We start from the raw sequence: 13,396 nt of genomic DNA on the forward strand, positions 1-13,396 counted from the left end.
TTTATTCAGTTCAACATTTAGTGCCAATATAAATGCAGAATAAATTCCAGCTGGATCATAGTGACTGCATAAAGTCATTTTTGTTTTTTAAAATTATGATTTCTAGACCCTCTACATTGCATTAAATCAGTTCCCGGTAAAAGGCATTTTCCTGCTATTGTTCACTTAAATGGTTTTAACAGCTTTGGAAATATTCATGAGTTCAGGTTGGCTCAGTCTTCTAATCATGTTGGCTTAAAATTCACATTTAATTAACCTCCTCAACCCAAGCATAAATCAATAACACAAGTCCAAATCCTTTTCATTCTGACAGGGAATTTCATTTGGAGACTTTGAGATGTGGACATAAGGATGCTTACAAGATATTGTGAGGTCAGTGTTTAAAAAGAGTTACATTTACCAGTGGCCAATAAATCTATAACTCCTTAAATCACTGATTCCAAAAGCACTATTTGGAAATACCAGTGAAAATCACTTCAGTGGCTTCAGCACTATCTGCACATCCCCAGATTCTATATATTGTGCCCAAATTTCCATGCTCAAATAAATTGACTAATGAGCTTGGAATTGGAAACATCAATAATTGAATGCCAACAACCAATTATTGATGTTAATTGGCAGTCTTAAATATTTGATCACGCATCATGCTGTGTACTATTCTATATAGAATAGTACCTAACTTTAATCACATGTATCTGAAAAGAGGGCGTGGCAAGGGGCATGGGGACATTCCAAAACGTTCCGCATTGATTTACAGAATTTGCTCATAGCACCTAAGTTTGGAGGGGCCGGCATTTATACCTGCTTTTAGTAGGCATAAGTTCAGTGCTCAAAAATTAGGCATCAGATCTGCACTGAACACTATTCTATAAAGGGTACACTCCAAGTTTCAAGTTTGATGATTATTGAGGGTATACTACCCTGCCCATTATTAGTACATCTAGGTGACTTACATACTAAAAAAGAAAAAGAGGAAATTAGAGATGGGAGGACTAGACTTGATAGAAAATGAAAGTGGGTTGAACTACAAATTCATAGGATAGCAGGAGTAGTTACAAGAGGAGCAGATAAGCTGTTATCCAGGTTCACCTCTGAGGGGGGAGAGGCCTTAAATGTAGAGGTCGTGACCATATCTATAGGCATCCTGAAAAAGAAAAGTTTTTAGGTCAATTTTAAACTGTCGACGTGTTGTGTTTTCATGCAAAAATTGTGGTAGTTTATTCCAAATTTCAGGAACCTGTACTGAAAAAAATAGCTGCCCGAGTATGCTCATGAAAAATTTCCCTGAACGAAGGAAACCACTAGGCGATGTTGAGTTGCTGATCTTAATGTTCGTGTAGAAATATAGGGGATCAGAAGACGGGAAAGATATTGAGGTTCTTCAGAAACTAGAACCTTATGTAGCAGGAGCAATGTTTTGTAAGTGATTCTATGAGGTAAAGGAAGCCAATGTGCTTCTTTAAGAAGTGGAGAAACCTGATCAAATTTTTTTTTGATCCGGTAATCAGTTTAAGGGAAATATTTTGTACGAGCTGTAAACAGCATATATCCTTTCGATTGAGGCCATTGTAAAGTACATTGCAATAATCAAGTTGGGTTATTACAATAGAGTGCATCAAGATATTTAAAGCCTTTGGATATATTAGAGATTTAATCAAATCTAAATTGTCGGAGATGGAAAAAACATCTCCATAAACAGGAGCTGCTATTGAAAAGACATGATAACGAGTCTTACTTAAATGAACCTGTTAGTGCCTTGGCATATCTAATAGGCACCTCAAAGCCCTGGAAAGGTAATAGAACCTCAACAAGAAGGTGATAGCTACTGAGGCTTCATTACATAAAGCCCTCCTCACAAAGGTATATATTTTGAGGTTTTAATTCATTAGACAATTGGTAACTAATACAAAGTATGTAACAGTGGAGTTACATGAATAAAAGGATGAGTCTCTTGACCAGTATTCATGCAGCAACATTTTGCATGACTTGAATCACCCTTAATGCCAACTCTGGAAAGCTCAATATTAAACTAGGGATAAACAGCCAGAACATTTTTGTTTTTTTGTTATTTCCTGTGTCATGTATGGGAATTTTACTTTTATTTGGGGTTTTGTTTTGTTTTGCTGTTTTGCATTACAAGAGCAATGTCATTAATTTTGTGTACCCTTTCCTACTGGTGTGTGCATGCATGCACTAATTCAGGCATATGCAATGGTTTATATATGTACACATTATTAAGAGAATATACACACTTTCTAAAAGACTGTGACCTTTTTAAAAATAGCATGCACTATTATCAGCACACAAAATAACCACAAAATGGTTTATTTTCTGCTCATTTTCATTTATTTATTGATTTAGGATTTATTTACTGTATTTGTTCTGCTTTATGATTTTACCAACCTGGATTGGCCACTGTTGGAAGCAGGATGCTGGGCTTGATGGACCTTCAGTCTGTCCCAGAATAGCAATACTTATGTACTTATGTACCAACTTTTTGAACAAAATTCACTCAAGGCGGTGTACAACAAGAATAAGTCAAACATAGGCAATAGACAATTACAGCAGTAAAAATATTCAAATAGCAATACAAAGTATGATAGTATGCTACAACACAATACACAATACAACATTTTAATAGACAGTATAGGGTATAAGCAAAGATGAAACATAATTAGATAAGAGTAAGGAGTTAGAAAATAAGGGGACTAATTTAAAGAAAGTTGCACATGAAATCAGAAAGGTGTTTGAATATTATCTCAGCTAGGTTAAGAGTGGATAAGTTAGTCCTGGTACAGTATGTGCAGCCAGTGTTACTCCTTGTGCGTATGTGACTAGCAAGTTAGTTACTTTTTCTGTTAAAGGTCTGGTTGAAGAGTCAAGCTTTCATTCACTTCCAGAGAGATAGTCTTGTGTTAAGCAAAGCTTTTCAGGGAATGCATTCCAGAGTGTGGGGGCCACTCTGGAGAAGGGTTGCTGGTGAGTATCACATGTCCTTTGGAGAGGTCATGCTTAGGGATACTTCTTGAGAGAACCTTAGTGACCTTGGAAATGAGTACAGGTGGAGGGGCATTTTTGATCGGGGACGTCCATCTCTAAGGGTGCCCATCTTCGAGGATGGCGCCGTGAAGGGGCGGGGCCAACCGTATTTTCAAAACGAGATGGGCGTCCATCTTTTGTTTTGATAATATGGTTGGGGGCGCCCAAATCTCGACCTAAATGCTGAGATTGCCGGATTTAGAGATGGGCGCCCTCGGTTTTCCCCCATAATGGAAACCGATGGCACCCATCTCAAAAATGAATAAATCCAAGGCATTTGGTCATGGGAGGGGCCAGGATTCATAGTGCACTGGTCCCCCTCACATGCCAGGACACCAACCAGGCACCCTAGGGGGCACTACAGTGGACTTTGCAAATTGCTCCCAGGTACATACAGTGGGGGAAATAAGTATTTGATCCCTTGCTGATTTTGTAAGTTTGCCCACTGACAAAGACATGAGCAGCCCATAATTGAAGGGTAGGTTATTGGTAACAGTGAGAGATAGCACATCACAAATTAAATCCGGAAAATCACATTGTGGAAAGTATATGAATTTATTTGCATTCTGCAGAGGGAAATAAGTATTTGATCCCTCTGGCAAACAAGACCTAATACTTGGTGGCAAAACCCTTGTTGGCAAGCACAGCGGTCAGACGTCTTCTGTAGTTGATGATGAGGTTTGCACACATGTCAGGAGGAATTTTGGTCCACTCCTCTTTGCAGATCATCTCTAAATCATTAAGAGTTCTGGGCTGTCGCTTGGCAACTCGCAGCTTCAGCTCCCTCCATAAGTTTTCAATGGGATTAAGGTCTGGTGACTGGCTAGGCCACTCCATGACCCTAATGTGCTTCTTCCTGAGCCACTCCTTTGTTGCCTTGGCTGTATGTTTTGGGTCATTGTCGTGCTGGAAGACCCAGCCACGACCCATTTTTAAGGCCCTGGCGGAGGGAAGGAGGTTGTCACTCAGAATTGTACGGTACATGGCCCCATCCATTCTCCCATTGATGCGGTGAAGTAGTCCTGTGCCCTTAGCAGAGAAACACCCCCAAAACATAACATTTCCGCCTCCATGCTTGACAGTGGGGACGGTGTTCTTTGGGTCATAGGCAGCATTTCTCTTCCTCCAAACACGGCGAGTTGAGTTCATGCCAAAGAGCTCAATTTTTGTCTCATCTGACCACAGCACCTTCTCCCAATCACTCTCGGCATCATCCAGGTGTTCACTGGCAAACTTCAGACGGGCCGTCACATGTGCCTTCCGGAGCAGGGGGACCTTGCGGGCACTGCAGGATTGCAATCCGTTATGTCGTAATGTGTTACCAATGGTTTTCGTGGTGACAGTGGTCCCAGCTGCCTTGAGATCATTGACAAGTTCCCCCCTTGTAGTTGTAGGCTGATTTCTAACCTTCCTCATGATCAAGGATACCCCACGAGGTGAGATTTTGCGTGGAGCCCCAGATCTTTGTCGATTGACAGTCATTTTGTACTTCTTCCATTTTCTTACTATGGCACCAACAGTTGCCTCCTTCTCGCCCAGCGTCTTACTGATGGTTTTGTAGCCCATTCCAGCCTTGTGCAGGTGTATGGTCTTGTCCCTGACATCCTTAGACAGCTCCTTGCTCTTGGCCATTTTGTAGAGGTTAGAGTCTGACTGATTCACTGAGTCTGTGGACAGGTGTCTTTCATACAGTTGACCATTGCCGACAGCTGTCTGTCATGCAGGTAACGAGTTGATTTGGAGCATCTACCTGGTCTGTAGGGGCCAGATCTCTTACTGGTTGGTGGGGGATCAAATACTTATTTCCCTCTGCAGAATGCAAATAAATTCATATACTTTCCACAATGTGATTTTCCGGATTTAATTTGTGATGTGCTATCTCTCACTGTTACCAATAACCTACCCTTCAATTATGGGCTGCTCATGTCTTTGTCAGTGGGCAAACTTACAAAATCAGCAAGGGATCAAATACTTATTTCCCCCACTGTAGCTCCCTTACCTTGGATGCTGAGCCCCCCAACCCCCCCCCCAAAACCCACTCCCCACAACTATACAGCACTACCATAGCCCTAAGAGGTGAAGGGGGGCACCTACATGTGGGTTTCGGAGGGCTCCCATTTTCCACCACAAGTGTAACAGGTAAGGGGGGGGGGGGGTGGGCCTGGGTCCGCCTGCCTGAAGTCCACTGCACCCACTAAAACTGCTTCAGGGACCTGTATACTGCTGTCATGGACCCGAGTGTGACATTTGAGGCTGGCATAGAGAATGGCAAAAAAATTTTTGAAAGTTGTTTTTTTGAGGGTGGGAGGGGGTTAGTGACCACTGGGAGAGTCAGGCGAGGTGATGCCCGATTCCCTACGGTGGTCATCTGGTCAGTTCGGGCACTTTTTTGGGACTTGGACCTGAAAAAAAGGGGCCAAATAAAGTGGACCAAATTCTCGCCACGGAAGCCCTTCTTTTTTCCATTATCAGCCGAGGGCGCCCATCTCTTAACCACACCCCGGCACACCCCTGTCCCACCTTCGCTACACTTACGACATGCCCCCGGGAACTTAGGCTGTCCTGGTGACGGAAAGCAGTTGGGGACGCCCAAAATCGGCTTGCGATTATGCCGATTCTGGCGCCCTTGAGAGAAGGGCGCCCATCTCCCGATTTGTGTCGAAAGATGGGCGCCCTTCTCTTTCAAAAATGAGCTGGATAGTGACCTTGGAACTGAGTAGAAAGAGATCCTGTTCTCCAAGTACTTTAGGCCATTTCCTTTAAGAGTCATGAAGATCAGACATAGAGCTATGATTTGACTTGTGATTTAGCAACATGCAATGACATATCATTGCAAATGACAGTCCATCTTTGTAATAAACCATTACAATAGCCTAAATAAGACATTATCAATGATTGAAAGACAATTGTGATATAGGAAGCCTTATGATTCCCAAATGGGAGCAAAAATTGTTAAATATCCTGTTCTGTATGGTGATTCAAAATGTTTTTTTCTTCCTTGAAGGATTGCCCTTCCTTAAATGTTATATTCTGATAGCATTCGGTCTACCTCACAGTAAAATATGAATCTGCAGCTATAACAAAATTTAATAACAACATAGACTCTGCTCAGTTATGGATAACAGTTTCAATGATATATTGGTTTTTTCTAAATCATGTAGTCAGTTTTGGTATCTGGCAACCAACTGTTGATTTCTGTATGTACTTCTTTGTCTTCTGTACTGTTTTATTTCTACTTGGTTCTCTGTTTTATTAACGTCCACCCCATTTGGGTTGATATGTGTTGATATGATGTTAAAAGTAATAAAAAGCTTGACCTAAGAAAAAGCGTTGATATTTCTCATGTCATATTAAATGAATGCACATCCCTACTGCCTGCTATTAGTTGAGTTGCTCATTCTTTACTAACACTAAATGCATGATATCTATGCTCTAAGCATGCTTCCATACTAAGGGGTCCTTTTACTAAGGTGCACTGAAAGTGGCCTGAACTGGTGTAGACGCATGTATTCGACGAGCGCAGGTTCATTTTCCAGCGTACATGCAAAAAAGTCCCCTTTTTATGGCTGAAAATGGACTTCCGGCAAAATGAAAATTGGCACGCGTCCATTTTGTCCTGAGACCTTACCACCACCCATTGACTTAGCGGTAAGGTCTCACATGTTAACCGGGCAGTAATCATCAACACGCATGCAATGCCGATTACTGGCCGGTTTGTGCACGTAAAAAACGAAATTACCACCCAGGCCATATGGTAGCCAGGCAGTAGTTCCAAACTGGTGCATGTTGGGTGCGCATAGGTGCCTACGTGGCTTTGAAAAAGGGCCCATTAGAATTCCAGCGCCAAGCACATATGTGTTACTAAAGGAAATATTATTGAATGCAGAGAACAAGCTAACTGGTAACAACATGAACACATATTGTTGAAGGCATAATTTCACATCACCTGCATAGCTGCCATGCCTGTGGAAACTTTCCTTCAGCACTTTTCAAAGTGAAAGCACCTATGGACACATGCACCTCTTTTCTCTGTGGGAGCATTTTTTAACCGAAACAATGTTTTGAAAAAGTGAAAGTACAAAGGACATTCTTCATTTCAGTCGCTGCTTTTGACATGCCCCCAGGAACATCTCTACTCAAATGCAGGTAAAACAACACGCGTACTCTGACCTGCAAATAAAACCTGTGGGAATGGTTTTGAAAATTGCTGTTCCTGCACATGAATGCTGTGGGTCAGGAACAAACTAGAATGCACTGCAGTACTTTGGCTGTGAAATTGATACTGTACATATTGTATTCCGAGAAAGCAGCAGGGCGCTATTATTACTGAAAAGAGATTTATAGTCTGCTGATACAGAAATAAATCACTGTTGGAGGATATTATAATATTGTGGGAAATTATTCTTTAGTTTGATTTGTTTTCTAAAATCATAAGAACATACAGGTCAATATTCAAACCCGGTGGCCCTTTTTTAGATGCTGGCTGTGGCATTTAAGAAAAAAAATATCTGTGTTCAGTGTCACTATATGGATAGACGATGGCACTGAATACACACAGATAGCACTTGCTACTAACAGCAATATGGTAAAATTATGTTTCATACCTGATAATTTTCTTTCCATTAATCATAGCTGATCAATCCATAGACTGGTGGGTTGTGTCCATCTACCAGCAGGTGGAGATAGAGAGCAAACTTTTGCCTCCCTATATGTGGTCATGTGCTGACAGGAAACTCCTCAGTATGTCGATATCAAAGCTCCATCCGCAGGACTCAGCACTTAGAGAATTACACCCACAAAGGGACACTCTGCCCAGCTCACCAGCGCCGAAACGGGGGAGAGAAATCAACCCAGCTCATCCCCACACAAGTGGGGGAGGGGAATCCGTCCAGCTCATCCCCACGGAGCGGGGGAGGGACACCACACCCGCCGATGCGGGGGGATCTGGCTTATCCTGCAACCGCAACCGCGGGAGGAGCTGACTGACCCCAACACCGCCGAAGCGGGAGGGGTACAAAGCTGCCCTACAGCCGCACGAAGCGGGAGGGAGCGCCAGCAGAATTTAGGTCTCAATCCAGCCCTGTAAAACGGAGGGGAGAGGAATGCAGCAGCTCACTGTAACACAAAATCGTCTCAACTCCAGAAGAATTCAATCGAAAAAAAACTTGAACACGAAGATCCTCCTGAACAGGAACAGAAGACTAAACTTGAACCTGAAATGCAACCAGAATATAAACAGAACAGATATCTGGGAGGGGCTATGGATTGATCAGCTATGATTAATGGAAAGAAAATTATCAGGTATGATACATAATTTTACCTTCCATATCATCATGCTGATCAATCCATAGACTGGTGGGATGTACCGAAGCAGTAGTCTCCCAGGGCGGAACATAGAAATCCCTGACCGCAACACTGAAGCTCCAAACCGGGCCTCCGCCCGAGCAGCCACAGTCAAGCGGTAATGCCTGGAGAAGGTATGAGCCGATGCCCAAGTTGCCGCCTTACAAATCTCTGCCAAGGAGACGGACCCGGCCTCTGCCATCGAGGCCGCCTGTGCTCTAGTGGAGTGAGCCTTCAGCTGGATAGGCGGCATCTTCCCCGCAGCCACATAAGCCGCTGCAATGGTTTCCTTGACCCATCGTGCCACTGTAGGCTTGGATGCCTGCAGACCCTTACGAGGACCTGCGAACAGCACAAACAGATGATCCGACTTCCAGAAATCATTGGTCACTTCCAAGTATCTGATGATGATTCGTCTCACATCTAGATATTTGAGAGCAGAGTACTCCTCTGGGTAGTCCTCCCTACGAAAGGAGGGTAGGCAGAGCTGCTGATTCACATGGAAACGAGAAACAATCTTGGGCAGGAAGGAAGGCACCTTGCGAATAGACACTCCTGCCTCAGTGAACTGCAGGAAGGGTTCCCGACATGATAGCGCCTGGAGCTCGGAAACTCGTCTGGCTGAAGTGATAGCCACCAAAAAGACTGCTTTCAACGTCAGGTCTTTCAGAGATGCCCTCGACAAGGGTTCAAAAGGCGGCTTCTGCAAGGCTCTTAGCACCAGATTGAGATTCCACGCAGGCACCACCGAGCGCAGAGGAGGGCGTAGGTGATTAACTCCCTTGAGAAAGCGCACCACATCTGGCTGCGAGGCCAGGGAAGCACCCTTCAGGCGACCCCTGAAGCAAGCCAGAGCCGCTACCTGGACTTTAAGGGAACTGAGCGACAGGCCTTTCTCTAGACGTTCTTGCAGGAACGCCAACACTGAAGAAATTGGAGCAGTGAAGGGAGAAAGAGAGCCTGCCTCACACCACGATGCAAAGGTACGCCAAACCCTGGCATAAGCAGTAGAAGTAGAGCGCTTCCTTGATGTCCAAGGATGCCAGGAACTCCCCTGCCTTCACTGCCGCTATAACAGAGCGGAGAGTCTCCATTCGGAAGTGCCGAACTTTCAAGGCCCGATTGACCCCTTTGAGGTCGAGGATAGGCCGTACAGAACCTCCTTTCTTTGGTACCACAAAGTAAATGGAGTAACGTCCCTTGCCAAGCTGATCTTCTGGCACCGGAACAACCGCACCCAGGCGGATCAGATTGTCCAAAGTCTGCTGCACTGCCACAGCTTTCACCGGAGACTTGCAGGGAGAGTGCACAAACCCGTCTCTTAAGGGTCGGCAGAACTCTAGCTTGTAGCCGTCTCTGATGACTTCCAGCACCCAAGCGTCTGAAGTTACCCTGGTCCACTCGCCCAGAAACGAGGACAGGCGTCCTCCAATCTGCTCTGGGCCATGAACCAGGGCCCCGTCATTGGGTACGAGACCCCGGGGGAGGACCGGAGGGCGCACCTCCGGGACGGCGGTCTCTGCGAAAGGAATGCTGCTTGGGGGAGAAGTTCCTCTTGAAGGAAGAGGGGGCAGAGGAGCCCGACTTGCCCGGGCGATACCGACGGGCTTCCTGAAACCATCCTTTGGAGGAACCGGGGCGGGCACCACTGGCCCGACCCCTGACCTCCGGTAACCTCTTGCCCTTAGACGTGCCGAGATTGGTCACAATTTTGTCCAGCTCGACCCCAAAGAGCAGCTTGCCTTTAAAAGGCAACTTAGCCAGGTGAGACTTAGAGGCGTGGTCAGCAGACCAATGCTTCAGCCAAAGCCAATGCTGTGCAGAGACTGTCTGAGCCATACCTTTAGCCGAGGCTCTCAAGACATCATACAGCAAGTCTGCCAAGTAGGCCAAGCCCGAATCCAGGGTCGGCCAATTAGCCCTCAAGGAAGGATCCGAGGGGGAAGCCCGCTGCACAATCGTCAGGCACGCCCTGGCCACATAGGAGCCGCAAACTGAGGCCTGCAAACTTAAAGCAGCCGCCTCGAAGGACAACCTTAAAGCCGCCTCCAATCTTCTGTCTTGGGCGTCCTTTAGGGCCGTGCCACCTTCCACCGGCAATGCCGTTTTCTTAGTCACCGCAGTGATTAAAGAATCCACGGTAGGCCAAAGAAAGGCCTCCCATTCACCTTCAGGCAGAGGATAGAAGCGGGACATAGCCCTAGCCACTTTCAGGCTCGCTTCTGGGATATCACATTGAGCCGAAATCAAGGTGTGCATGGCCTCATGCACGTGGAAGGTTCTAGGCGGGCGCTTCGTCCCCAGCATAATGGCAGAGCCAGCAGAGGCTGAGGGAGAGACGTCCTCCGGAGAGGAAATCTTCAAAATGCTCATGGCCTGCACTAACAGGTTGAGCAAATCCTCTGAGCGAAAGATCCGCGCTGCAGAGGGGTCATCCGCTCCATCCGAGCGGGAATCCGTCTTCTCCAAGGAACCCCCAAAGGACCGTTGGGAGAACTCAGATACGCTGCCCTCATCTACATCAGAGGAGACAAGAGTCCTCTAGGGCCTGGAAATCCACCCGAGGGCGTTTGCTTCCGGAGGCCTCAACCCCTTTATCGGACAAGGGAGCAGGGGCAGCGTTTTGCATAAGGAAAGCCTGATGCAGCAGCAAAATGAACTCAGGGGAGAAACCCCCCAGACTGTGCACTTCTGCAGCCTGGGCCACAGCCCTAGACGCACCCTCAACCGGCGCTCTCAAGAGCGGGGGAGAAACATGCTGTGCATCCAAAATGGCGTCTGGCGCGAAACTCCGAGAAGGAGCCGCGCGGGAAAAATGGCGCTTAACTTTGGCCGCTTTCTTGCCGTCGTCCGAATCAAGGGCGACCATAGCATTAACGTCTCCCACCTCGAGGGCGGCCCAAGAAGAAGCCGTCCGAGCAGAGTGGCCGGCCAAAATGGGGGGGGGGGGGGGGGACGAGCAGCGGGGCGTTTATGGCGGGAAAAACCGCCACACCGGAGGAAGAACTGGGACACTGACCGGCCTCCAAACTGACGCCCAAAAAAGGCGATTCAGGCTTTGAAACCCCCACATCCCCGCTAGACGCGCACACGCGGTCCGGGGAGCGATTCTTTGCGCCCTCGCCCTCCGATGCCATAGGCCACGTGGAGACCGATCGGGGAACCTCCTGCCCGCTACAAAAGGTAAAAATTACCTGCTTCTCGCTCCGAGCTGTAACGAACTGGTGTCCCAGTGAGCAGCTGCAATAAACGCTGATATAAACGTTGAAATAAACGTTGAAATAAACGCACTTAAAGGACGTTCAAAAAAAATTTTTTTTTTTTTAACAGAGCCAGCGGGAGGGGGGAGAAAAGGAGGGACCTGGCACCACCAGGTTTGCACTTGCTCAAGAAGAGCCCTCAACCCCAGGTACTCAACAAAACCTAAGGATTAGGCTTGGAGACCTAGCCAGAGCTGCTGCTGTGTGTGACCACCACCTGCTGAGATAGAGAACATACTGGGGAGTTTCCGGCAGCACATGACCACATATAGGGAGGCAAAAGGATTGCTCTCTATCTCCACCTGCTGGTAGATGGACACAACCCACCAGTCTATGGATTGATCAGCATGATGATATGGAACTATCTATCTATCTATATGTACAGAGAGAGAGAGAGAGGGAACTTATGTGGTCCTGGCCAATATTTTTGTTTTGTTACATTTGTACCCTGCGGTTTCCCACTCATGGCAGGCTCAATGTGGCTTACATGGGGCAATGGAGGGTTAAGTGACTTGCCCAGAGTCATAAGGAGCTGCCTGTGCCTGAAGTGGGAATCAAACTCAGTTCCTCAGGACCAAAGTCCACCACCCTAAACACTAGGCCACTCCTCCACCACCCTAACCACTAGGCCACTCCTCCACAATATTCAGCTGGGGTCTGCATAAGAGATATGCAGCCTGGCTGAATATCAGGCCAAGACCCACATTATTATTTTTAGGTGACCCCCAAGTCCCCCCCTTGAATGCCCCACCTCCCGCCATCAAGGTAGGACCCCCCTAAGGCCTATCTGTATCCATGGTGGTCCAGCAGTGCTCATTAGGAGCAGGAGCGCAGCCCTCTTGCTCCTGACCCTTGCAGCGGCTATTCAAAATAGGTGCTGCAACCTCTTGAGCTGTCCTAAATTAAGCCACTTAGCTATGTGGGTGCTGGCACCGAATATTATCAGCACCTACATAACCTCAGGCTCCTCCCCAGTGCCAACTCCAGCACCACCCTTGACCTACCCACTTTTTGTTTGGGCAGTCTGTGGGAATATTCAGTTGCACTCTCCAGTTAAGTGCCACTGAATATCCCCACTTAGGTAGCAGGAAGCGATTTAAGTGGGCTGAAAAGGCTCCTGCCCGCATAAATCACTTTGAATATCGGCCCCTTGAGTTACAATAGTCAAGATATGGTGTAACTAAAGTTGGAGGGGTCCTTTTACTAAGGTGCACTGAAAAATGGCCTGCGGTACTACTTCTATAAATCCAGGGCTTTTTTTGAGGGGGTACTTGGGGGTACTGAATACCGGCATCTTTTCCAATTGTTTGCTAAAATTGACCCATGGACCCCAAGTTTTAATGAAAGAGCTCAGGCTCTACACACCAATTCTGCCTTGTCATAGATTCTATGACTGGTTGCAGGAGGCCTGGCTATTGTGGAATGGATTCCTCAGTGATCATCTCACCCCTGAAGGATGGCCTAGCATTTGAGTACCAGCACCTTTTTTGCTAGAAAAAACAAACTGTATAAATCACCAGGGCCGTGCCTAGGGTCTCTGGTGCCCCCCTGCAGACTATCAGTTGGCGCCCCCCCCCCCCCCCCCCCCCCGGTCTAGTATAAAATGCCATAAATAAATAAATATAAACTTTTAACGTTGAGAACTTGATTATCAAAGTGCACATATTCCAAACACTATAATGAAAAAAAAAATGATTTTTTCTACCTTTGTTGTCTGGTGACTTTGTTTTTCTGATCATGCTGGCCCAGTACCT

Source organism: Microcaecilia unicolor, chromosome 4 (genome assembly GCF_901765095.1).
Source record: "Microcaecilia unicolor chromosome 4, aMicUni1.1, whole genome shotgun sequence".
NCBI lineage: Eukaryota > Metazoa > Chordata > Amphibia > Gymnophiona > Siphonopidae > Microcaecilia > Microcaecilia unicolor.